This window comes from Pseudophryne corroboree, chromosome 11 (genome assembly GCF_028390025.1).
Source record: "Pseudophryne corroboree isolate aPseCor3 chromosome 11, aPseCor3.hap2, whole genome shotgun sequence".
In the NCBI taxonomy this organism is placed as follows: domain Eukaryota; kingdom Metazoa; phylum Chordata; class Amphibia; order Anura; family Myobatrachidae; genus Pseudophryne; species Pseudophryne corroboree.
In genome coordinates, this window is record NC_086454.1 from 190,440,178 (window position 1) to 190,466,034 (window position 25,857).

The 25,857-nt window shown below is 43.9% G+C and overlaps 1 long non-coding RNA gene and 1 pseudogene across 1 annotated transcript in view; one reads left to right on the forward strand and one right to left on the reverse strand.

Moving 5' to 3' along the window:
- LOC134970094 (uncharacterized) overlaps positions 1-22,588 on the reverse strand; it is a 45,327-nt gene extending 22,739 nt beyond the window's left edge. Inside the window, exons 1-2 of the long non-coding RNA XR_010189656.1 lie at positions 22,195-22,588; positions 18,248-18,400 (exon numbers count right to left, since the gene is read on the reverse strand). This is a non-coding gene — a long non-coding RNA (uncharacterized LOC134970094). The remainder of the gene's footprint in view (positions 1-18,247; positions 18,401-22,194) is intronic.
- Positions 13,795-13,914, forward strand: LOC134971492 (5S ribosomal RNA; annotated as a pseudogene).
- Positions 22,589-25,857: the final 3,269 nt, after the last annotated feature.

Sequence of the window (25,857 nt, forward strand, 5' to 3'; positions counted from 1 at the left end):
GGGGAGACTGGGGAGCACTACTGCAGTGCCAGTTATAGGTTATAGCAGGAGCCAGGAGTACTACATAATATATTATATAGTGAGTGACCACCAGACACACAGTGCAGTTTATTTAATATATCCGTTCTCTGCCTGAAAAAAGCGATACACACAGTGACTCAGTCAGTCACATACCATATCTGTGTGCACTGCTCAGGCTCAGGCCAGTGTGCTGCATCATCTATATATATTATATATCTGTCTGACTGCTCAGCTCACACAGCTTATAATTGTGGGGGAGACTGGGGAGCACTACTGCAGTGCCAGTTATAGGTTATAGCAGGAGCCAGGAGTACATAATATTATATTAAAATTAAACAGTGCACACTTTTGCTGCAGGAGTGCCACTGCCAGTGTGACTAGTGACCAGTGACCTGACCACCAGTATATAATATTAGTAGTATACTATCTCTTTATCAACCAGTCTATATTAGCAGCAGACACAGTACAGTGCGGTAGTTCACGGCTGTGGCTACCTCTGTGTCGGCACTCGGCAGCCCGTCCATAATTGTATATACCACCTAACCGTGGTTTTTTTTTCTTTCTTTATACATACATACTAGTTACGAGTATACTATCTCTTTATCAACCAGTCTATATATTAGCAGCAGACACAGTACAGTGCGGTAGTTCACGGCTGTGGCTACCTCTGTGTCGGCACTCGGCAGCCCGTCCATAATTGTATATACCACCTAACCGTGGTTTTTTTTTCTTTCTTTATACATACATACTAGTTACGAGTATACTATCTCTTTATCAACCAGTCTATATATTAGCAGCAGACACAGTACAGTGCGGTAGTTCACGGCTGTGGCTACCTCTGTGTCGGCACTCGGCAGCCCGTCCATAATTGTATATACCACCTAACCGTGGTTTTTTTTTCTTTCTTTATACATACATACTAGTTACGAGTATACTATCTCTTTATCAACCAGTCTATATATTAGCAGCAGACACAGTACAGTGCGGTAGTTCACGGCTGTGGCTACCTCTGTGTCGGCACTCGGCAGCCCGTCCATAATTGTATATACCACCTAACCGTGGTTTTTTTTTCTTTCTTTATACATACATACTAGTTACGAGTATACTATCTCTTTATCAACCAGTCTATATATTAGCAGCAGACACAGTACAGTGCGGTAGTTCACGGCTGTGGCTACCTCTGTGTCGGCACACGGCAGCCCGTCCATAATTGTATATACCACCTAACCGTGGTTTTTTTTTCTTTCTTTATACATACATACTAGTTACGAGTATACTATCTCTTTATCAACCAGTCTATATATTAGCAGCAGACACAGTACAGTGCGGTAGTTCACGGCTGTGGCTACCTCTGTGTCGGCACTCGGCAGCCCGTCCATAATTGTATATACCACCTAACCGTGGTTTTTTTTTCTTTCTTTATACATACATACTAGTTACGAGTATACTATCTCTTTATCAACCAGTCTATATATTAGCAGCAGACACAGTACAGTGCGGTAGTTCACGGCTGTGGCTACCTCTGTGTCGGCACTCGGCAGCCCGTCCATAATTGTATATACCACCTAACCGTGGTTTTTTTTTCTTTCTTTATACATACATACTAGTTACGAGTATACTATCTCTTTATCAACCAGTCTATATATTAGCAGCAGACACAGTACAGTGCGGTAGTTCACGGCTGTGGCTACCTCTGTGTCGGCACTCGGCAGCCCGTCCATAATTGTATATACCACCTAACCGTGGTTTTTTTTTCTTTCTTTATACATACATACTAGTTACGAGTATACTATCTCTTTATCAACCAGTCTATATATTAGCAGCAGACACAGTACAGTGCGGTAGTTCACGGCTGTGGCTACCTCTGTGTCGGCACTCGGCAGCCCGTCCATAATTGTATATACCACCTAACCGTGTTTTTTTTTTCTTTCTTTATACATACATACTAGTTACGAGTATACTATCTCTTTATCAACCAGTCTATATATTAGCAGCAGACACAGTACAGTGCGGTAGTTCATGGCTGTGGCTACCTCTGTGTCGGCACTCGGCAGCCCGTCCATAATTGTATATACCACCTAACCGTGGTTTTTTTTTCTTTCTTTATACATACATACTAGTTACGAGTATACTATCTCTTTATCAACCAGTCTATATATTAGCAGCAGACACAGTACAGTGCGGTAGTTCACGGCTGTGGCTACCTCTGTGTCGGCACTCGGCAGCCCGTCCATAATTGTATACTAGTATCCAATCCATCCATCTCCATTGTTTACCTGAGGTGCCTTTTAGTTGTGCCTATTAAAATATGGAGAACAAAAATGTTGAGGTTCCAAAATTAGGGAAAGATCAAGATCCACTTCCACCTCGTGCTGAAGCTGCTGCCACTAGTCATGGCCGAGACGATGAAATGCCAGCAACGTCGTCTGCCAAGGCCGATGCCCAATGGCATAGTACAGAGCATGTCAAAACCAAAACACCAAATATCAGTAAAAAAAGGACTCCAAAACCTAAAATAAAATTGTCGGAGGAGAAGCGTAAACTTGCCAATATGCCATTTACCACACGGAGTGGCAAGGAACGGCTGAGGCCCTGGCCTATGTTCATGGCTAGTGGTTCAGCTTCACATGAGGATGGAAGCACTCAGCCTCTCGCTAGAAAACTGAAAAGACTCAAGCTGGCAAAAGCACCGCAAAGAACTGTGCGTTCTTTGAAATCCCAAATCCACAAGGAGAGTCCAATTGTGTCGGTTGCGATGCCTGACCTTCCCAACACTGGACGTGAAGAGCATGCGCCTTCCACCATTTGCACGCCCCCTGCAAGTGCTGGAAGGAGCACCCGCAGTCCAGTTCCTGATAGTCAGATTGAAGATGTCAGTGTTGAAGTACACCAGGATGAGGAGGATATGGGTGTTGCTGGCGCTGGGGAGGAAATTGACCAGGAGGATTCTGATGGTGAGGTGGTTTGTTTAAGTCAGGCACCCGGGGAGACACCTGTTGTCCGTGGGAGGAATATGGCCGTTGACATGCCAGGTGAAAATACCAAAAAAATCAGCTCTTCGGTGTGGAGGTATTTCACCAGAAATGCGGACAACAGGTGTCAAGCCGTGTGTTCCCTTTGTCAAGCTGTAATAAGTAGGGGTAAGGACGTTAACCACCTCGGAACATCCTCCCTTATACGTCACCTGCAGCGCATTCATAATAAGTCAGTGACAAGTTCAAAAACTTTGGGTGACAGCGGAAGCAGTCCACTGACCAGTAAATCCCTTCCTCTTGTAACCAAGCTCACGCAAACCACCCCACCAACTCCCTCAGTGTCAATTTCCTCCTTCCCCAGGAATGCCAATAGTCCTGCAGGCCATGTCACTGGCAAGTCTGACGAGTCCTCTCCTGCCTGGGATTCCTCCGATGCATCCTTGCGTGTAACGCCTACTGCTGCTGGCGCTGCTGTTGTTGCCGCTGGGAGTCGATGGTCATCCCAGAGGGGAAGTCGTAAGCCCACTTGTACTACTTCCAGTAAGCAATTGACTGTTCAACAGTCCTTTGCGAGGAAGATGAAATATCACAGCAGTCATCCTACTGCAAAGCGGATAACTGAGTCCTTGACAACTATGTTGGTGTTAGACGTGCGTCCGGTATCCGCCGTTAGTTCACAGGGAACTAGACAATTTATTGAGGCAGTGTGCCCCCGTTACCAAATACCATCTAGGTTCCACTTCTCTAGGCAGGCGATACCGAGAATGTACACGGACGTCAGAAAAAGACTCACCAGTCTCCTAAAAAATGCAGTTGTACCCAATGTCCACTTAACCACGGACATGTGGACAAGTGGAGCAGGGCAGGGTCAGGACTATATGACTGTGACAGCCCACTGGGTAGATGTATGGACTCCCGCCGCAAGAACAGCAGCGGCAGCACCAGTAGCAGCATCTCGCAAACGCCAACTCTTTCCTAGGCAGGCTACGCTTTGTATCACCGCTTTCCAGAATACGCACACAGCTGAAAACCTCTTACGGCAACTGAGGAAGATCATCGCGGAATGGCTTACCCCAATTGGACTCTCCTGTGGATTTGTGGCATCGGACAACGCCAGCAATATTGTGTGTGCATTAAATATGGGCAAATTCCAGCACGTCCCATGTTTTGCACATACCTTGAATTTGGTGGTGCAGAATTTTTTTAAAAACGACAGGGGCGTGCAAGAGATGCTGTCGGTGGCCAGAAAAATTGCGGGACACTTTCGGCGTACAGGCACCACGTACAGAAGACTGGAGCACCACCAAAAACTACTGAACCTGCCCTGCCATCATCTGAAGCAAGAAGTGGTAACGAGGTGGAATTCAACCCTCTATATGCTTCAGAGGTTGGAGGAGCAGCAAAAGGCCATTCAAGCCTATACAATTGAGCACGATATAGGAGATGGAATGCACCTGTCTCAAGTGCAGTGGAGAATGATTTCAACGTTGTGCAAGGTTCTGATGCCCTTTGAACTTGCCACACGTGAAGTCAGTTCAGACACTGCCAGCCTGAGTCAGGTCATTCCCCTCATCAGGCTTTTGCAGAAGAAGCTGGAGGCATTGAAGAAGGAGCTAAAAGGGAGCGATTCCGCTAGGCATGTGGGACTTGTGGATGCAGCCCTTAATTCGCTTAACAAGGATTCACGGGTGGTCAATCTGTTGAAATCAGAGCACTACATTTTGGCCACCGTGCTCGATCCTAGATTTAAAGCCTACCTTGGATCTCTCTTTCCGGCAGACACAGGTCTGCTGGGGTTGAAAGACCTGCTGGTGACAAAATTGTCAAGTCAAGCGGAACGCGACCTGTCAACATCTCCTCCTTCACATTCTCCCGCAACTGGGGGTGCGAGGAAAAGGCTCAGAATTCCGAGCCCACCCGCTGGCGGTGATGCAGGGCAGTCTGGAGCGACTGCTGATGCTGACATCTGGTCCGGACTGAAGGACCTGACAACGATTACGGACATGTCGTCTACTGTCACTGCATATGATTCTCTCAACATTGATAGAATGGTGGAGGATTATATGAGTGACCGCATCCAAGTAGGCACGTCACACAGTCCGTACTTATACTGGCAGGAAAAAGAGGCAATTTGGAGGCCCTTGCACAAACTGGCTTTATTCTACCTAAGTTGCCCTCCCACAAGTGTGTACTCCGAAAGAGTGTTTAGTGCCGCCGCTCACCTTGTCAGCAATCGGCGTACGAGGTTACATCCAGAAAATGTGGAGAAGATGATGTTCATTAAAATGAATTATAATCAATTCCTCCGCGGAGACATTGACCAGCAGCAATTGCCTCCACAAAGTACACAGGGAGCTGAGATGGTGGATTCCAGTGGGGACGAATTGATAATCTGTGAGGAGGGGGATGTACACGGTGATATATCGGAGGGTGAAGATGAGGTGGACATCTTGCCTCTGTAGAGCCAGTTTGTGCAAGGAGAGATTAATTGCTTCTTTTTTGGGGGGGGTCCAAACCAACCCGTCATATCAGTCACAGTCGTGTGGCAGACCCTGTCACTGAAATGATGGGTTGGTTAAAGTGTGCATGTCCTGTTTTGTTTATACAACATAAGGGTGGGTGGGAGGGCCCAAGGACAATTCCATCTTGCACCTCTTTTTTCTTTTCTTTTTCTTTGCATCATGTGCTGATTGGGGAGGGTTTTTTTGGAAGGGACATCCTGCGTGACACTGCAGTGCCACTCCTAGATGGGCCCGGTGTTTGTGTCGGCCACTAGGGTCGCTAATCTTACTCACACAGTCAGCTACCTCATTGCGCCTCTTTTTTTCTTTGCGTCATGTGCTGTTTGGGGAGGGTTTTTTGGAAGGGACATCCTGCGTGACACTGCAGTGCCACTCCTAGATGGGCCCGGTGTTTGTGTCGGCCACTAGGGTCGCTAATCTTACTCACACAGCTACCTCATTGCGCCTCTTTTTTTCTTTGCGTCATGTGCTGTTTGGGGAGGGTTTTTTGGAAGGGCCATCCTGCGTGACACTGCAGTGCCACTCCTAGATGGGCCCGGTGTTTGTGTCGGCCACTAGGGTCGCTAATCTTACTCACACAGCTACCTCATTGCGCCTCTTTTTTTCTTTGCGTCATGTGCTGTTTGGGGAGGGTTTTTTGGAAGGGCCATCCTGCGTGACACTGCAGTGCCACTCCTAGATGGGCCCGGTGTTTGTGTCGGCCACTAGGGTCGCTAATCTTGCTCACACAGCTACCTCATTGCGCCTCTTTTTTTCTTTGCGTCATGTGCTGTTTGGGGAGGGTTTTTTGGAAGGGCCATCCTGCGTGACACTGCAGTGCCACTCCTAGATGGGCCCGGTGTTTGTGTCGGCCACTAGGGTCGCTAATCTTACTCACACAGCTACCTCATTGCGCCTCTTTTTTTCTTTGCGTCATGTGCTGTTTGGGGAGGGTTTTTTGGAAGGGACATCCTGCGTGACACTGCAGTGCCACTCCTAGATGGGCCCGGTGTTTGTGTCGGCCACTAGGGTCGCTTATCTTACTCACACAGCGACCTCGGTGCAAATTTTAGGACTAAAAATAATATTGTGAGGTGTGAGGTATTCAGAATAGACTGAAAATGAGTGTAAATTATGGTTTTTGAGGTTAATAATACTTTGGGATCAAAATGACCCCCAAATTCTATGATTTAAGCTGTTTTTTAGTGTTTTTTGAAAAAAACACCCGAATCCAAAACACACCCGAATCCGACAAAAAAAATTCGGTGAGGTTTTGCCAAAACGCGTTCGAACCCAAAACACGGCCGCGGAACCGAACCCAAAACCAAAACACAAAACCCGAAAAATTTCAGGCGCTCATCTCTACTTTGCACCACACTTTAATGTCCATATTAAGTAAACTGACACAACACTTTTTAGATTTATCTATTGATCAACAGGACATCATTTAAAACATTGTCAAATATTATAAACAAAAATTAATGTTACATTTCTGACAAAATGAAAGGGTATGCTGCATTATGTGGGTGTCGGTTTCTTTAGCAAAAATGTTGCAGCTTTAAATTTAAATGTTTATTTCACTTGTTTGTATTTGTTATTCTTACAAACATTAAAAATAAAATTAAAAATGTTTACACACCAACTTTAACACTAAAAACAACCTTATTTGGCAGTGTGTGTGATTTATATGTGAGTAGAATAAACATGTAATGTTGGTTCAGACAATTGCTATTTGCTAACTTTCATCTGCGCAGTAATTAGCTAGTAATTGGCCATCAGATGAATGTGCTCTCCAATTAACAGCTAATTACTGCATACACACTTGGTAACAGTACTTCGCAAATGTAGAGTAACTGCAGACCTACTCGGCTGCTGCGTGAAGGTTGCTACGGTTTTCTATGTTAGATTTAACAGCGATAAGGTATAATTGCGAAAAACACGCCCATTGCGAGTTGCATACTCCCACACTGTACGCCCACTTTCACGCCCATGTCGGAGCATTGCGAAGTCACGCCTCCGCCACGCCTCCGCCACGCCTCCGCCACTCCTCGTTTTCGTTTGCCAGTTACGTGTTGGTTTAAATTTGGCATTTTTGCACTAATGTCGTACGTATGTACTCGCGCATGCGTATTTACGCTTTTGCGCATGCGCAGACACTTAGTTTTCGTACATTTGCGATGCGATGAATCTCAGCGACCAACTCGGAATGAGGGCCCTGATCTGCATTTTAGTGTGAAGTCATTTATGACAAAATTGCTGCTTTACTCCCACCACTTAGGAAACAAGCAGTTCACTCTTTTCTACACTTTGCAGCAGGTTGCGGTTTCAGACAAAAATCTGGAAAAATATGCACCATCAATACTTGCTTTACATGGTGAATTTTCACGAAGATTCAATGATTTCAAAACAACTGAAAAAAATGTATCATTGGTCTTCTCACCTTTCACATTTGATGTCAACAACACTCCTTGTGATCTTCAACTTGAGCTTATTGACCTGCAGTGTGATACATTGCTTAAAGAGCAGAACCTCTGCTACTTCTGTCAATGGACAAAACTTTCCAGAGATCAAGGCCCATGCACGGAAGATGCTTGTGTTATTTGGCTCAACCTACATATGCAAGCAGGCATTTTTTGTGATAAAATTAAACAAGTCACAATACAGATCTTCCATGAATGATGAGTATCTTGCAGCTGTGCTCCATGGGGGTAATTCCAAGTTGATCGCAGCAGGAATTTTGTTAGCAGTTGGGCAAAACCATGGCCCTCATTCCGAGTTGTTCGCTCGCTAGCAGATTTTAGCAGCATTGCACATGCTAGGCCGCCGCCCTCTGGGAGTGTATATTAGCATAGCAGAATTGCGAACAAAAGATTAGCAGAATTGCGAATAGAAATTTCTTAGCAGTTTCTGAGTAGCTCCAGACTTACTCAGCCATTGCGACCAGCTCAGTCCTTTTCGTTCCTGGTTTGACGTCACAAACACACCCAGCGTTTGCCCAACCACTCCCCCGTTTCTCCAGCCACTCCTGCGTTTTACAACTCGAACGCCTGCGTTTTTCCGCACACTCCCATAAAACGGCCAGTTTCCGCCCAGAAACACCCAATTCCTGTCAATCACACTCCGATCAGCACAGCGATGAAAAAGCTTTGTTATGCTGTGAGTAAAAAACCTAACTTTTGTGTAAAATAACTAAGCGCATGCGCTCTGCGAACCTTGCGCATGCATAGTAAGCGACTAATCGCAATATAGCAAAAATCGGCAACGAGCGATCAACTTGGAATTACCTCCCATATTGCCACAACAGAGATGATGCCTGACTTTGCTTCTCTGGTTAATGTGCATCAGAGGTTTCATTCATCCAACTGAGTGTTTTTTTAATGTTATTGTTGAATCCACTTTTGATTGTTATTGATTCTTTATTTTCCAATTGACGCTCACTTTGACTGTACCAAGGCTCGAATATTCATAATTCTACTGTTCCTAGTTTCCTCTCTTTCCCTCGTCTTCCTCCATTCCTGTTCCTTGTACTGCTACCTTGACATTTTATGTTTTCTAGATTGTATTAGTGTCACTTTTCTTGCACTGCTTGCCTTGTAAAATGTTTAATAAAAATAATCTTTATAAAACAACGTACAGCATTTTTGTGATAGGTATTGTATATACAAGATATTTTGTGTGCCGCCCATGAACATTCACTGGAAGTGTTAAGTGGCCACCAGCTGAAAACATTGCCCAACCCTGGTCTAGTTAGACAGCCAATAGGTTGACCCCATATGGTCGGCCTTCAATAGGTCGACATGGTCAAAAGGGTGACATGGTCAAAAGGTCAACAGGTAAAATGTTGACTGTGTCTACAGTTCACAGGTACAAAATGTTGATGGTTTCAACATGACAATGGTCAACACACAAAAAGTTGACACAAGTTTATTTTTATTTTTAATTTTTTTATATATTTTTTCAACTTTTGCTTAATTTACCTTCCACATGGACTACGATTGGGAATAATAACTTGGCCGAAGCATGGTGAGCAAAGCGAACCTAGCGAAGGTATGCGGTCACATATGATGAAACATACTAAATGACACCCGCAAAAACTTAATAAAGTTGTGTCAACCATTTGCATGTCAATATTTTGATCTTATTGACCTTAGACATTGATGGCTATTTGGCACTGTCGACCATTTGCTTGTCAACCATATGGGGTTGATGTATTGACTGTCTATCTGTTTACTGTAAATCTATTGACCACACCCAGTCTAACAGCTGTTTCGGTGGCATGTCCACCTTAAGGACTGTACTTGAAAAAAATAAATCATGCTCTGTGAGTTGAAAGGGAGTGGGGGCATTGATCTTGGACTATCCCAAAATGGTTTAGCAGGTTTCACATCTCTTGCACAGATACTGTAGTTTGCTGTTACACAGCATTCAAAGAAGTTGTGTTTTTCCTATGCATAATAAAAATGCTTAATTCAAAAGTAGAGAAACATGTCAACTTTAAATTTTTTGTTAAATTGAACAAAATGCCCACTGAATCTTTCCGTATGCTAACAGAGGCCTACAGGGCAGATTGTATGTCAAGTGCACATATGTTTGAGTGACATGAGGATGTCAAAGATGACGAACATCCTGGAAGTCTTTGCACATCAAAAACAAATAAAAATGTGGACAAAATTTAGAAAATCAAGATCTTAACATGACAAGTGTTTGTGCTAAGCTGGTTCCTATGCTTCTCATTGCAGAGCAGAAAGAAAATTGAAAGCAAATTTGTACCGACATTTTGCAACAAATTCAAGTGAATTCACTTTTTTTAAGATAAAGTTATTACCAGTGATGAAATGCATCTTCCAGTATGACATGGCGACAGAATGCCAGTCAATGCATTGGAAAACACCATCATCACCAAGAATGAAGGTAGGATGTCAAAGCAAACCCAAATTCAAAGCCGTTAGCTGTAAGTAAATTTTAAAGCCTGTGTATAATTTTATCAAGAATTAAATATTTTTGCTATTAACTAATGACTGGCCATTGGGCCCTTGTTTTTGGGTGATTTGGTGGAGAAATATATTTTCAGAGGGCGGGATGTATTAAAATACATCTCCGCCCCTTGCAGTGATGCTGATCGTATATGTACTAACATATGCGATTAACATCGCAATGCGGTGACAGAGGTCCCCTGCGATGTTAGTAGTGTGGACTGCAGGGGTCTCTGTCACCTCCCAGACCTGGGAGATGATGTGTGCAGGGAGTCCCCAGGGTCTTCCTCTTCCCTCCCACAGCCAGAAGGACAATTGGCTGTGCTGCAGGGAAGGAGGAGGTATGGGGCCGCACCAGCATCGTGGAGCCGCACCAGGAGGCTGACTTTATGGAGGTGAGCGGGGTCGTCGTGAGCGGTGTGGGGTGGCGGCGGAGGCAGCAGGATGCGGTAAGAAGCCCATAAGCTTCTATAGGGTATTGCCACAAAAGGATGGCGATACCCTCCGCATCGATAAGCGGACGGACGGGGGTTAGTACATCCCGCCCAGTGTGTATGGGATGTACAAACTCCCATCATTGGTATACCAATGAGGACTCAAGCAGAATAAACTTGTTTTAATAACTTGAGATTGGTTACTGTTTCAAAAGGACACTCTTATTCATCATCTGACTTTTCAAAAGAACACATATCACATATGGTATAGCACCCTCTGTCTTTTTACTTGTATTTCTCATATATATATATATATATATATATATATATATATGAGAAAAAAAGAATCCACCGCTTTTATTACCACCTACAACCATCATCCAAATGCCATCAGGACTTCACTCAGGGTCCACTGGGGAATACTCCTGATGGATCCAGTACTCAAAGAGATCCTCCAGGATAAGCCGAACATCATATTCTGCAAGTCTAAAAAATTGAAAACTATCCTTGCACCAAGCATGCTACGTGAACTGCCCTCTAGAGGCACCAACAATTCTTTCCCAAAATGCAAAGGAGCCTACAAGTGTGGGTTGTGTAATATTTGCAAGTACCTGAACGCTAATAGAAGAACCTTTACCAACTTGGACAGTACTCAGGAGTTCAAAATTAAGGAGTTTACGAACTGCAATACCACGCTTGAGAATAAATTGGATACCCACCTCATTTATAGACACTTCAACTCTACACATAATTCCAACCCAGAAGAAATGTCCCTTAAAGCTATCAAACACGTACAAATGGGCGAGAGGGGCGGAGACATGGCAAACAGACTGTCCCAACGGGAAATGTTTTGGATCTTTCAACTCAAAACCATGCATCACATGGGCTTCAATGAAGATTATGACATTTCTCCATTCCTATGAAGTTGCCCATTACATAGTAACATAGTAACATAGTATCTGAGGTTGAAAAAAGACAATTGTCCATCGAGTTCAACCTATTTGTGGTGTCCTATGCATGATGATTTGACTAAAATTTCTGACTGATGCTGCTGTCAGCCATTGCATTTTATCCCTATTTATAGTAACTATAATGCATGACTATGCACCATACCCCTGGATATCCTTTTCCAATAGGAATTTATCTAACCCATTCTTAAAGGTGTTGACAGATTCCACCATTACAACTCCCTCGGGCAGGGAATTCCAAACACGTATTGTCCTTACCGTGAAAAAGCCTTTACGCCGTATTGTGCGGAATCTCCTCTCCTCTAACCTGAGCGAGTGTCCACGAGTCCTCTGTGTTGATCTAACCAAAAACAGGTCCCGCGCAAGCTCTGTGTATTGTCCCCTTATATATTTGTAGATGTTGATCATATCCTCTCTTAGTCTCCGCTTTTCCAATGTAAACAGGCCTAGTCTTTCAAGCCTTTCCTTGTATTCCATCGTCTCCATGCCCTTAATTAGTTTGGTCGCCCTCCTCTGTACCTTTTCAAGCTCCAGGATATCCTTTTTGTAGTACGGTGCCCAGAACTGTACACAGTATTCAAGGTGTGGCCTCACTAGTGATTTATATAACGGGAGTATAATACTCTCGTCCCTAGCATCAATACCCCGTTTTATGCATGCTAATATCTTATTAGCCTTCTTTGCTGCAGTCCTACTTTGGATACTACTTCTTAGCTTGCTATCTATGAGGACACCTAAGTCCTTTTCCAGTACAGAATCCCCTAATTTTACCCCATTTAGTAGGTAGGTGTAATTTTTGTTCTTGTTACCACAGTGCATTACCTTACACTTGTCTGTGTTGAAGCGCATTCTCCATTTGGCTGCCCATGCTTCTAATTTAACTAAGTCGTTCTGAAGAGACTCGGCATCCTCCTCTGTATTTATAGCCTTACACAATTTGGTATCATCTGCAAAAATTGACACCATGCTCTCTAGACCTTCTGTTAGGTCGTTAATGAAAATATTGAACAATAGCGGTCCTAATACTGAGCCTTGCGGCACACCACTTAGCACTTCAGTCCAAGTTGAAAAAGATCCATTAACCACAACGCGCTGCTTCCTATTATCTAACCAGTTTTTGACCCAAGTGCATATTGTGCTTCCTAGCCCTGATTCTTGTAGCTTGTATATAAGTCTCATGTGTGGTACAGTATCGAACGCTTTGGCAAAGTCTAAAAAGATTACATCCACGTCTTTACCCTGATCTAGGTTTGCGCTTACTGTTTCATAAAAGCCAAGTAAGTTGGTTTGACAGGATCTGTCCTTCATAAACCCATGTTGATTCCTTTTAATGACCTTATTGGTTTCAAGGAACTTCTGAATACTATCTCTTAGAATACCTTCCAATACTTTCCCCACTATAGATGTAAGACTAACTGGTCTATAATTACCTGGTTCAGCTTTACTTCCCTTTTTGAATATAGGCACTACTTCCGCTATACGCCAGTCTTTGGGAACCATACCTGATATAACTGAATCCTCAAAGATCAAAGATAGTGGTTTTTCCAGTTCAGAGTGAAGCTCCATTAAAACCCTTGGATGAATACCATCGGGCCCTGGTGATTTATTAATCTTTAAATGTTTTAATCGGTCACAGACTACTTCCTCGCTTAAATAAGTACCTATCAGTGTGATATTGTCATTATTGAGATTGTGTGTCAGTCCCTGAATTGGGTCCTCTCTAGTGAATACTGTTGAAAAAAACTCATTTAGTGTTTAGTGTTTTTTGTATTTTACTCAGTATAAGAACTCTGTGACACCGTTTCCATTCACCCCAGCCACATTCCCTATTCTTTTTCCTTTCACTCTTCTACCTTGTACCTTGATTAGACACAATAAAGATATTATCAGAATGATAATGATTCTCTGATGTTTGTGCCGTAACCTACAGTCACACCACACTGGTTTCACGCCCAACTCTGTCCGATCTTGGAAGCTAAGCAGTGTTGGGCTTGTTCAGTACCAGGTGGGAGACCACCTGGGAAGATCAAGTACTGTACTAATAAGGCCTTACCATGGTTATGGCCCTTTGGTATCTATATACAAACAGATAGTTATGTCATCAGTCTATATATATTACTTTCATATATTCACTCTTGATCCCTAATAATTACAAATCTTCATATTTCCCTATCAGCCATAAGTTAAGCTAATAAACAAATATATCCTCTATATCACTTAACTGTGCCACTACGTGTAGCACTTTCATTTATTCACTAAGATGCAGCTTATCCACATTTCCCTATATATATATATATATATATATATATATATCTACTTGAATAAATATATTTATGGATAATTGTTTATATCCTTTATAACCTTTCTCACGTATCACCTCTGCACTGTCACCCTAGAATAACTGCACACTCTGCAGTAAGTAATATTTACTTTGTAATATGTCCCCTCAAAATATTTCCAGGTCTTTATTTCAAATAAGTTCTCTAGCTTTTATGTTTCCCCATCATGACATATAGATCTCCGGCTGATCATTTGAAATCCATATATAACTCCATAAAAAATGCTACTCTCCCTTCCTAGTACCCGTTGCATGGTTATATTAGCGTCACCTTTAGCAGATTTATATATATATATATATATAGCAAAAGAGGATGGAGAAGAACAAGCGCCTATGGTGCAGTAAGTTCTTTAAAGTGTTATAATGACACTTGAGAAAATATAAATGCGTACCAGATGAAATCTTTAAACCACGCCTAATAGTAAGATGCCAGTCAGGATATTTCTCACCAACAACACCATCTATAAATCAGAGAAGACGGAATCGCCGCATAGCGTAATACTTCTGGATTAACAATGATATCCCCACAAACACCCAGTTGAGCGTACCAGATTAAGATGAAAAGTCAGCATAGACATTTAGGGGTCTTGTATCCAGAAATCTCTCATCAATAAATTAGGGTGCGCTCACTGCTGATACCGGTGGCTGCAGCTGTCTCACTCTCTTTCTCTGATTCTCTCGCTTCGTGATATATATATATACTGTATATATTAACAGATATACTTTTTGTACCCCCTTTTTTATTATTCAATTTTTTAATATAATTTGTATTAGCCTGCATCCCTTTTCATCTATACATCTCCTATCTTCCAATATTTAATAATGTGTAAGCACCAGTGAATAATACTCAAAGATATTTTTCTCGTTCTATATTTCTATATAAGCTGACCCTGCACCTAACAGTGAATATACGAGGTCTGCATTCCAAGGCTACTGAAAAATGGCCACCACAACCTATGATCAAAATGGGCACCACAGGACCAGTAATATGTCTAAGCTTGACCTGCACAAGGTTATTCATTAAAAGGGGTCCTGGCTGAGTGAGCTGTGTAATATGCTGCTTAACCCTTTATTTGGCATTCAGTCTTGGCAGGACCTGCCAGTTATAGTCCTCAGTTACCGTGGGAGCCCTTGTCTCTCTCTGGGATCCGGTCTGAAGATCGACAGTGTCTAGGTCGACAATGTTTAGGTCGACCACTATAGGTCGCAGTCACTAGGTCGACATGGATGGAAGGTCGACAGGGTTTCTAGGTCGACATGTGCTAGGTCGACAGGTCTAAAGGTCGACATGAGTTTTTCAAAATTTTTTATTTTTTTTTATTTTTTCATACTTAACGATCCACGTGGACTACGATTGGAACGGTAAAGTGTGCCGAGCGAAGCGGTAGCGGAGCGAAGGCACCATGCCCGAAGCATGGCGAGCGAAGCGAGCCATGCGAGGGGACGCGGTGCACTAATTTGGGATCCCGGTCACTCTACGAAGAAAACGACACACACACAAAAAAATTTCCTCATGTCGACCTTTAGACCTGTCGACCTAGCACATGTCGACCTAGAAACCCTGTCGACTTTCCATCCACGTCGACCTAGTGACTGTCGACCTATAGTGGTCGACCTAAACATTGTCGACCTAGATACTGTCGATAAAACGAACCACACCCCTCTCTCTTTAGTACACTGGAACTTCCTAGCTCCATCTGTCTGCTGCTTCCTGGTCAGTTGGGTGTACATCATTGACCCTCCACATTTAAGATAAGCTCTAATTCTCTCATTCTAAATGTTTTTTGTGTTTTTTGTATTTTAGTCTCTTAAAAAATTCTTTATCCATTTTTTTAACCTTTTCGTATGTTCTTTTGTAAACATTTTTATAGATCCCCCTGTTAGTTTAGCTTCTATGTTAATTTATAATAAAACCGTCTGTTATACTTTTTACCTAAAATTAGTTCCACCTCTATTTGTATTCCATTTTTTATCTTTCTTCAGATATATTTAACATTATTTAAAAAAAAACACACATTTGGTCACTGTTACCCCTATTCCTCCACCCATATCTCCACCTAAACAGCACCTTACCAATGCTGAATCCTTATAGCTGACACCCTATAGTGACACCTTATAGTGCTAAGGGAGTGTTTTTTTTGTTGATAGTGACCATTGATATTGTGTTTTCACATACGCATGTGGCACTGTATTTCTATTGCTTATATATATATATATATATATATATATATATATATAGTAAAATGGGTACTGGAAATAAGGACTCAGTGGGCAGGTTTTCCGGTAAAACACAGTGTCTTTACTGGCGTCAGGCACTGTTCATAGCATACACAGGCTCATCTGCTATTCGAGTTCCGGTCATTGCTAGGTGACTGAGACAGCCAAGTACTTCTGGACGGCGGTTTCCCACTGGTCGCTAGGCAATGGAGACACTTAAACCTACTAAGCCAAGCTACATCTATTTATCAATACTGTGCCTGTCTGCATCTGCCTAGAACAATTTCTTGTATTGTCAGAATCTTATTTAGTTGCTACAGTCACTTGAGACTCTGACCCCTATACTGGTTGTAGCCAGTGGCGTAACTTCATCCCAGTTGCCCAGGGGGAAGATAAATGTTGTGCCCCCCTTACAAAAAAAATTAGAATTTTAAAATTAGACTTCTATTCCTGCCACTACATCACTGACCCCTCTATACTCTACACTAAATCACTGACACCTCTATACCCTACACTAAACTATTGACCCATTTATACCCTACACTAAATTACTGACCCCTCTGTACCCTATACTACATCACTGACATCTCTATACCCTACACTAAATCAATGACACCTCTATACCCTACTCTAAACTATTGACCCCTTTATACCCTACGTCAGTGGTTCCCAAATGTTTTTGAATCACTAGAGCATCAGAATTTTCTCACAGTACCCCTAGGCCAAAAGTTTCTTATTGAGAAATTTAGAAAGAAATATTCAATCAAGTAAATTGTGTTTATATGTCACCCTTAGGCTCAGTTACGTAGTAAGGGACAACATTTCTTTAGGTCCACATATTTTATAATTGACAGCCATCAGTACTGGTTTTGCTTATCAAATTGACCATAAATAATTTGAATTGTTCATGGATCACCAATCCAAGGCACCCCTGCAAGTGCCCCAAAGCACTCCAGGGTGCCTAGGCACACAGTTTGAGAACCACTGCCCTACACTAAATTACTGATCCCTCTGTACCCTACTTTATATCACTGACCACATATGTACTTTATACTACATTACTGTCCCCTCTATACCCTTCACTAAATCACTGACACCTCTATACCTGACACTACATTACTAACTCCATTGTAAACTACACTACATTACAGATCCCTCTATAATCTACCCTACATTACTGACCGCATTGTAGGTAAACACACACACACTCATTGGCAAAGATAGGGAAAAACCACATACACTGGCACTAGGCCACCACAAAAAGCACATATACCCCAACAGGAATATAATAAAGCACATAGGCCACCACAGGAACATAATACAGCACATAAGCTCCCGCAGGAACATAATACAGTACATAGGTAACTGCAAGAAAATAATACAGCATCTAGGAAAATAGAGAAGGATCCCCCGCGCTCACTATAAACAAAGTCTAGGCATATATTCTTTGTAAATAAATGTGTTTATTATAAATGATTTTAGTAAAAATTATATAAATATATAAAAATAATAATCCTAATACCGGTATACAAGACAAACATATACACTGACAAAACGAAACAGTATAAGAAAGACAGATACGCGTCAGCGTTTTACTCTGTCTATAATTGTATTGTGCTCTTGTCCCAAGGTACACTCTTTGTATGTCACTGTTCTTTTTTGTACCGTGATTGCACTAAATGCTCTTTTAAGGTCTATATAAACTTCTGACCGCAATAGGTCCTTATGAAGAAGGGAATGTCCTTCTGGTGAAGGGAACACAGGCTAACATGTGTAAGTTCTCCGTGGGATGATGGTCAGATTTATCTTTCCCCACTGACCTGAAACATGTTTCCCGTACTGGGGGCTTGCGCCTCACTAGTCCAGAGGATGTGGGTGTCTGCCGGCAGACTGGTCCGGTGTAAGTAACAGCGGTAGGCTTGCAGGCTTCTCCGATCCGTTGCTCCACAATCAAAAAGAATACAGCACCTAGGCTGCCATTAGAAAATTATTCAGTACACGGGTCGCCACAGGAAAATAATACAGCACATAGGTTACCACAATGAAAATAATAAAACACATTGGCTTCACATGGAAAAGAACAAACACATTGGTGCCAATAGGAAAATCAAAACTTACAAACTCAATGATCACACTGTGTCTAAGCCTCAGGCTGTGGCACCCTCTATGTGGCTGCTTGGCATGTCTCTCCCTTTTATTATAACTAGAGGACACTGTGTCCAACCCATTCCCTTGGTGCTTGTGTGAACCATGTCCCATTCCTTCCCCCAGTGGGAGCCATGTATCCCCCCTTACCCTTGCCCCTTTATGAGCCATGTACCCATTCACCTGTGTGGTTGATATCACCCCTTGCCTCTGTTTTAGCCATGCTCCTCCCCCTTCCCCTGTTTGTGAATGATATCCCCCTTCCACCTGTGTGATCCATGTCCCCCTTTCCCAAAACCCATATGTGAGCCATGCCTCCCCTTTTCTCCTGTGTGAGCCATGCCCACCATTCCCCTATGTGAGTGAGATCACAACTCCTTGTCCCCCTTTTTTGGGTCATACCATGTGGTATAGACAGGTCCAACAGGAGCCATTGGCACTTTAAGAGTTTAATAGTGTGGGCTGGCTCCTCCCACTATGCCCCTCCTACCAGACTCAGTCTAGAAACTGTGCCCAAGGAGACGGACATACTTTGAGAGAAAAAAATACACAGATTTATTTTATTTATTAACAGTGTACGGATGGTGTAATGGTTAGCATTACTGCCTCACAGCACTGAGGTCATGGGTTCGATTCCTACCATGGCCCAAACTGTGCGGAGTTTGTATATTCTCCCCGTACTTGCGTTGGTTTCCTCCGGGTACTCCGGTTTCCTCCCACAATTCAAAAATATACTGGTAGGTTAATTGGCTCCCAACAAAATTAACCCTAGCATGAATGTGTGTGCGTGTACATGTGATAGGGAATATAGATTGTAAGCTCCACTGGGACAGGGACTGATGTGAATTAGCAAATATTCTCTGTAAAGCGCTGTGGAATATGTGTGCGCTATATAAATAACTGGTAATAAATAAATAAATAAATAATACCACTTATTGGACTGCCAGTACGCACTACTGCCTGCTGCGCTGCTCTCCTGACTCCCTCCTCACAGGCAGTGACAGCGCGTCACCTTCCTCACTGAGTCGCTTCACTCTGTCTTCTCAGTCAGTTTACGGTACAGCACAGCCAACTGATCGGCACTCCGCTCTCACTTGGTGCACAGTTGGGGGACATTGGAGGACTCGGAGCTGGGTGCCCTCTTAAGGGCTGGAGCCCATTGGCAATCGACTCTGTTGCCTCCAGGAGTTCTGCCCCTGGTTGTAGCATCCACGTGCCTCCTTTCTCTGTGCAGCCATAAGTAACACTCTCCATTCATGGACTGTTTCTAGTGACAAGTGGACTATTGGTGGGTCTCCTAGGACTCAGTTGTTCCAAAGTCTTGTCCATATCACTTCTTTATCACCTATGCACTGCCATATTTACTCTACCGAAGTCATTATCAGTGCTATCCGGGGTCTTCAGCCTACAGGGTGAGTTCCTACTGCTGGAGGTATTAAGTCCAGGGGGCACCCTAAGTACCAGTGTACACAACAAGCACTAGGAGAAAAAGTGGAGGGCTGCTATCAGTGAAAAGCCTCTTGAGGGCTCTAGGAGCCTCATCACAATAGGACTGAAGCTTCCCACATTGTCCAGCAAGTCCTAGAATCAAGTCATCAGAACACTCCACAACAGATTTCAGTCCCAAAGGTACCGCCTTTTCATAACACCTGTCACACAGGTACATACAGAAACAAATGAACATAAAAGGTCTTAGCACTCCCCATGCTCAATAGTTATTCAGAATCAGAATCAGCTTTAGTGGCCAGGTGTACTCACGTACACAAGAATTTTTTGCGGTACAATGCATCACCAAGCAGCAACATGAAGGGAGACTACATAGCATAAGAAGGGGGAAAATGTAGCATACTGTACATTACACACATTACACGTATGAGTTCATACTGCACATTGCAACTGTATGATAGACTCAACATATTAGACATACTGTATTATACATGTTAGACTTTTTATATATTGTTCAGCTAGTGGACAGCTAGTGGGAAGAAGCTTTTTATGGATCTGGTTGACTTCGCAGGAATGGACTTGTAGCGTCTGCCTGATGGAAGCGGTTCTGCTGCAAAGACCTGCAGCCACCATCCGCCATGCTCTCCTGGCCCAGCCAATGTCCACAGTCCCTGGCACTACAAAATTGCATCCTACTTGCTGACCTATAACAGGCACCAGTGCAATGTGCAGTGGGTGTGTGAGAGTCTTGAACCCTTTCCTGCTTCTGACTTCCTGTTGGCTCTGGGTGAGCTGGAAAACCCAGACATCTATTTTCCCACTTGGAGCTGTGCAATGCAGAAAGCCTGGAGTTACAAATTACTACTGCAAGTGCACAATGTGCAGCTCTTGTTTTCCTCTCTCTTGAAGGGAGTTGATCCCACAGAAATGTGGGCAATTGTGGTGAGACACAATTATGTCACATATATGAAACACTCAGGTAAGTATTGAGGATGTGTGCGACAGACACCTTACTGGGTTCGCTGAATCTGTTCTCAAGGAGCAGGTTCTCTGGTTTCTCAGCAGAGAGGTAAGGATTAATGTCCAAACACATACTGTAGGAGATTCCAATTGCGTTTACTGTCTGGAGAGGCCATTTATTAACAGAAGCAGTCTCTTCATCAGAATGCAGTTACATTAGCAATTGAATACAATTTTCACATAAGCATGTCAAATACACCTGAATACATTAAGCAATAAATAGCAGATGCAATAAATAATGTTTTCTTTTTACTGGACCTCTAGAATTTCCTAGATTTAAATAGTTAGTGCAATTCCTATTAAGTCATTATCATACCAAATACGCCACTAAGTTTAGCATGTAATACTTTGCAGTTACCATAGCAATCAATATAAACTTAACTGACCCTACTAAGAATGGTTAAATTCACAAGACACTTCTCCACTCATATATAAATATATATCACAGTCTATCTGAGTACTCTCTCTTGTTGGTGGACATTTAAAGAATCCTTTGTGGTGTTCGTAAAAGACTTGCTATGTCTTTGTTATATGAGTTTTATATCTCTCTAAGCATGTTTTTGATACAAGTAGCCAAGAAGATTGATCACCACTTTCCAGGCTTTCTCAATCTCTCGTTCCCTTTACAAATCCGCAGTTTGAATGGGGTTAATATACTTTAGCAACAGTATCTTGCAATTGCGGAACTATAATAGCTTTGTAATCCTGCTCTATCTTTGACTGTCTCTAAGAGAGCGGAAAGGGGAAAGCAAAGTAGCGGTTACTGACTGACATTAGTAATTGCTGCTCAAGCGAGAGTATGTAGAGATTAGTTGCTTATTGATAGAATCTCAGATGCTGCAGATTTGTTAAACTATTAGTTCTTTACCGGAGAGGTTAATGTATACCTCTATTAATCGAAGGGTCATTAAAAAGTTCAGAAACCCTGAGTCACTTTAGGTGCCTAACTAGCTTTTGAGTGATCTAATAAGGATAAATGCCTTTGTGTTATTAAAATCTGAAGCCCAACTAAAGTAAAGATCTTACCAGGGACTGCACTCAGGAGTCAGTTTATATAACTTTGTGTAGCGGTGTCACTGAAATGTGAGGTGTAATGTTGTGTTGGTACAATATACCTCTCCTGAAGAAACAATCAATGCTGATCTCAGCCTTGCACCTTATTTGGGGATCTGGTCCTGTCCTCACAGCCCACCTTGCTTTGCATCTGGATGCTGGGGTCTATTGCGTGTCTCCGCCTACTGCTGTCACTCAAGGCTAGGTCACCCCTCTGGGCCGTCTTAGCAGAGTTGGGATGAAGTACCAGAGCCCACTTTTCAGTCCCTGCTGACACTGCTGGGATCACCGCTGCGAAACAGCACTTCCCCGCTTTATCCTGAGCAGCTGCCGGGGTCTGGCCTGAGACATGTAATTTATACGGGTTTGCAGTCATCCGGTCCTCAGTGCCAGGGAAGCCTGTCAGCACTGCTGTCTCTCCCAGCGCGGCTCCCTCACATGCTGCACACTGTCACCACAGCACTCCCCTGACCAACCGCCTCTTTATTCCAACTGTCACTGACCTTACCCTCTGACTGATCATGTGACATTCTCCGGATAGGAGATAAGAAAGCAAAGCCTGTGCACCTTGTAGCAGCAATGGTGGTTTGGAACTCCGGGAGTTCCATGTTGCTTAGCATCAGCTGGGAATCATCAACAAAGAACAGCAAGAGTTTAAAACGCTCATCTGCCCCGTGCTGTGGGCAATGATGCTGTATAGCGGCCAGTGAGTAGGACAGTGGGATAAGTGCCGAGATTGACTGAATAGCTGTGCTAGGAAGCATGACAGAACATGACTGCACTCCAGGGCAGCAGAATGAACTCTAAAGACTTTGATGCTGGGTTGTTTGAGTACACCTGTTCATTTAATTACTAGGCCTGTTTTCCAGGCTACTGTCTGTATTTGCTGAAGTACAGTGTTTGCTTCTAGTAAAAGATGCTGTTATACCTGAAACGTGCCTGCCGTGTGTTCTTATTTCCCCAACCCTATATTATATAAATAAAGTACCGTCCACTCCCTTGTTGCATAACCTTTCCTTTATCTACTTGCAATCTAATATATCATTCTATCAAAATCCCAATGGAGAAAACATTTGAGGATTTGTTTTTTGCTTTGCATCTGGTCTGCTGCATTGAGGGAGACGTATTCCCCAAGTAGATGCACAAAGTGTTTTTATTCCATGAACAAATCATTTTAAGTGCAATATTGTTGAAATGGCAGAATTAACTTGAGGGCAACCATGCTCACCTCTGACTTGCTGCATTTTAAGTAGAGATGAGCGGGTTCGGTTCTCTGAGAACCGAACCCTACCGAACATCACGCCCCGAGCTCGGGTCCGAGTCTGGAACAAGGCAAAACGTCATCATACTGCTGTCTGATTCTCGCGGGTTTTGGATTCCATATAAGGAGCTGCGCGTCGCCGCCATTTTCACTCCAGTCCTGGAGAGTGTAGCGAGAGGATGTGTCTCCTTAGTGTCTGTGCGGGAAAGTGGTGTGGCGCGTGGGGTGGCAACCTGCTCTTATGTGTCATTCCAGTGCTGTCTTATGCTACATAAGTCCAGTGGTGGTGTCTTGTGCTGCATCAGTCCAGTGGTGGTGTCTTGTGCTGCATCAGCCAGTCACAGTGGTGTTGTCCTGTGCTGCCATAAGTCCAGTCCAGTGGTGTCTTGTGCTGCATCAGTCCAGTGGTGGTGTCTTGTTCTGCATCAGTCTAGTCACAGTCCAGTGGTGTCCTGTGCTGCCATAAGTCCAGTGCTGCTGTATAAGTCCAGTCTACTGCAGTGTTGCTGTGTTGTGCATCAGTCCAATGGTGGTGTCCTGTGCTGCCATAAGTCCAGTGGTGGTGTCCTGTGCTGCCATAAGTCCAGTGCTGCTGCTGTATAAGTCCAGTACAGTGGTGCTGTGCTGTATCAGTCCAGTGGGGGTTTCCTGTGCTGCCATAAGTCCAGTGGTGGTCGGTGCTGCCATAAATCCAGGGGTGCTGCCGTATAGGTCCAGTGGTGCTGCCATATAAGTCCAGTGGTGCTGCCATATAAGTCCAGGGGTACTGCCGTATAAGTCCAGTCCAGTGGTGCAGCCATATAAGTCCAGGGGTACTGCCGTATAAGTCCAGGGGTACTGCCGGATAAGTCCAGGGGTACTGCCGGATAAGTCCAATGGTACTGCCGTATAAGTCCAGCCCAGGGGTAGTGCTGTATAAGTCCAGGTGTACTGCCGTATAAGTTCAGGGGTACTGCACCAATATTGTGCGTGCATTACATCTGGGCAAATTCCAGCACATCCCATGTTTTGCACATACAATTTATTTGGTGGTGCAGAATTTTTTGAAAAATGATAGGGGCATGCAGGAGATGCTGTTGGTGGCCCAAAAAGTTGCGGGCCACTTTCGACATTCAGCTACTGCAGTGTCACTCCTAGATGGGCCAGGTGTTTGTGCCGCACACTTGTGTTGCTTAGCTTAGCCATCCAGCTATCTCATTGCACCTCTTTTTCTTCTTTGCATAATGTGCTGTTTGGGGCCTATTTTTTAAATCTGCCATCCCAGTGCCATAACTAGACATTTAAGCGCTGTGTGCAACAAACAGCATCAGCGCCCCCCCAACCCCCCCCCCCCCCCACAACAACCTAGATGTATGGGTGTGGCTTCATGGGGAAGGGGCGTGGCCACAGAGCTTCCTTTTACACATTACGGCTGGAAGAGTTCTATTTTTACCCGTTACGGCAACAGAGTACCCCTTTTTACATATAACAATAGGAAAAGTTTCAATTTTTTACACATAATGGCAGGCAGAGTCCCCCTTTTTACACATAACAGCAGGCAGAGTCCCCCTTTTATAAACATTACAGGAGCAGAGTCCCCCTTTTTACACATAATGGCAGGCAGAGTCCACTTTTTACACATTACAGCAGCAGAGTCCTCCTTTTTACATATTACAGCCACATAGTCCCCCTTTTTACACATTACAGCAGCAATGTCCCCCTTTTCTACACATTACAGTAGGCCGAGTACCCCTTTTCTATGCATTAGGCAGACAGAGTCCCCCTTTTTTACACATCACAGCAGCAGAGTCCTCTTTTTTACACAATAACCTAACCCTTCTTGATAGCTCAACTGCCCCCCCCCTCCCCATCCTGCCTGCAATCGATCAATGCACTTACAGTGTTGCAGGGTGTGGGACAGACCGAATGTATAGCAACGTTGTGATGCTGGTGCCTGTGCAGAGCACACGCTGCCACTGGGGACTGGACTGCCCACGTCCCCCCTTCCCCGCACAAATGCAGCGTCAGGGTGCTGTGGGAGCAGGCTAGACTGGTAGAGGAACATCACACATCTCTCCCAGTAGGTCTGTGGGTGAAAACAGGGTAAGCCGGGAGGGGGCGAACATACAGGGGGAAGCTGCGGGAGGGGGCGAGTATACAGGGTGAAGCTGCGCTGCTGCGGTGCTACCCACTGTTTTGTATGTAGTGGTGTGTACAAGGAACCGAACGCTCCACTAAATAAATGACAGTGGGCAGCGCCGCAGGTAGTGGCGGTGGTGAGCGGCCCTGCTTGTGTGCTGCCTGATGGTGCGCCCACAAAGCATATGCGCTGTGGGCAAGGCACCGCAGGCACACACCTAGTTACGGCTCTGTGCCATCCTGTCTGACACTGCAGTGCCACTCCTAGTTGGGCCAGGTGTTTGTGCCGCACACTTGTGTCGCTTAGCAAAGTCATCCAGCTACCTCATTGCACCTCTTTTTCTTCTTTGCATCATGTGCTGTTTTTTGGCCTATTTTTTTAAATCT